The 1,810-nt window shown below is 38.8% G+C and overlaps 1 protein-coding gene across 1 annotated transcript in view; it reads right to left on the bottom strand.

Annotated features, from left to right (window-relative positions):
- The window catches only part of LOC310873479 (cell division control protein 42 homolog), a gene marked incomplete at its 3' end in the record, with an annotated part of 26,593 nt that extends 25,354 nt beyond the window's left edge, over positions 1-1,239 (bottom strand). The window contains exon 1 of the mRNA XM_083785878.1: positions 1,211-1,239. The remainder of the gene's footprint in view (positions 1-1,210) is intronic.
- Positions 1,240-1,810: the final 571 nt, after the last annotated feature.

Here is a 1,810-nt window from a genome sequence, read left to right as displayed (position 1 = left end):
TTATTATTAGCTATATGCTGCTATAGCTATAGCTTTAATAACCAGTAGAAGTTAGTATTATTAATATTATTAGCTATAGCTGCTATATAGCTATAGCTTTAATAACCAGTAGAAGTTATTATAATTAGTATTAGCTATAGCTGATATATAGCTACATTGATTGATTGATAAATGTATTAACAGTTTGTAGAATTACAGTATATACATTTCAAGCACAAACTCAATACAAAGACTGTTAACTGTGAGTGGACGACCCCAATTAAGCATTACACTTGTTTACAACAGGGTCCACATTGTTCAATTCATCAAAACATTTAGAGACGTACAAATAGACACTTCTATGCAGTCAAAGAACAGAACAGGAATTCATCATAAAGGAAGCAAAAAGGGAAAAGATACATTTACAGTGAGGGAAAACCAGTAGAAGAGCAACACAAACAACAACACCAGCTCTAACTGATAATTATATGCACAACTATTCCAAATAACTAAATAAAACACAGACATAAAAACCCCACGAAAGAAACTGAACGAATAAACATTCCACAACCACAAAATCCCTGCTGTCGTGATTATATTATAATCATATAATCATATATATAACATAACATATAATCATAATGATATTATGTATTTAATAACAGCTATAGCCATGGTGGCTATAGGCTAGCATGCTAACATAGCATTGGGAATTTGGGACAGACTGTAGCATTTAAATACTGACTCAATCCCCCCTAAGAATCCCCCCCATAGCCTAAGAATCACCCCCATAGCTATAAGAATCACCCCCATAACCTAAGAATCACCCCCATAGCCTAAGAATCCCCCCCATAGCCTAAGACTCACCCCCATAACCTAATAATCACCCCCATAGCCTAAGAATCACCCCCATAGCCTAATAATCACCCCCATAGCCTAATAATCACCCCCATAGCCTAAGAATCACCCCCACAGCCTAAGACTAGAGACGCTGGCGGATGTTTTTTATATTTTAAATGTCAAAATTGATAACATAAAACATCTAACGAGAGTCTATATACACTCACAGTGTCTTCTGAGGTCCACACACACACACACACACACACACACACACACACACACACACACTGTTTGGGAATCTGCCTATATAGAGTTTAAAGGAATTAACGGTTTTTTAGTTGACAAACAAAACACAAATAATCACAGCGACAATGACGAGCTTCTCTCTTACCTTTGTGTGCGTGACGTGTGTGTGTGTGTGTGTGTGTGTGTGTGTGTGTGTGTGTGTGTGTGCGTGACGTGTGTGTGTGTGTGTGTGTGTGTGTGTGGAGGAGTGAGGCAGGACAACACTTCCGGGTGTGGTGGGTGGGAGAGAGGGAGGGGTCACTGACGTCACAGCGCTCGCGTTGGGAAAGATGAATGATGATGATGATGATGATGATGATGATGATGATGATGATGGACAATTTATTTAATGCAGATACGGCCCTATCTGTAAGCGTGTGCTTGTGTGTGTGCGTGTTTGTGTGCGTGTCTGTGTGTGTGTGTGTGTGTGTGTGTGTGTGTGTGTGTGTGTGTGTGTGTGTGTGTGTGTGTGTGTGTGTGTGTGTGTGTGTGTGTGTGTGTGTGTGTGTGTGTGTGTGTGTGTGTGTGTGTGTGTGTCTAATTGTGATGATTTGCATTTAATCTGCTATATATATATTGCCTTATATAATATGTATTGTTTATTTCGTGGTCATTTAAATTATTATAATTATATACGCTATGAATTTGATGGACTGAAATTGAATGGATGGAGGTTTCCCCTCCCCTTTGGTAAAATGATTATTGA

The sequence above is a fragment of the Protomyctophum parallelum genome (genome assembly GCF_964188405.1).
Source record: "Protomyctophum parallelum genome assembly, chromosome: 1".
Taxonomy (NCBI): Eukaryota; Metazoa; Chordata; class Actinopteri; order Myctophiformes; family Myctophidae; genus Protomyctophum; species Protomyctophum parallelum.
This window is presented reverse-complemented; position numbering and strand designations above follow the sequence as displayed.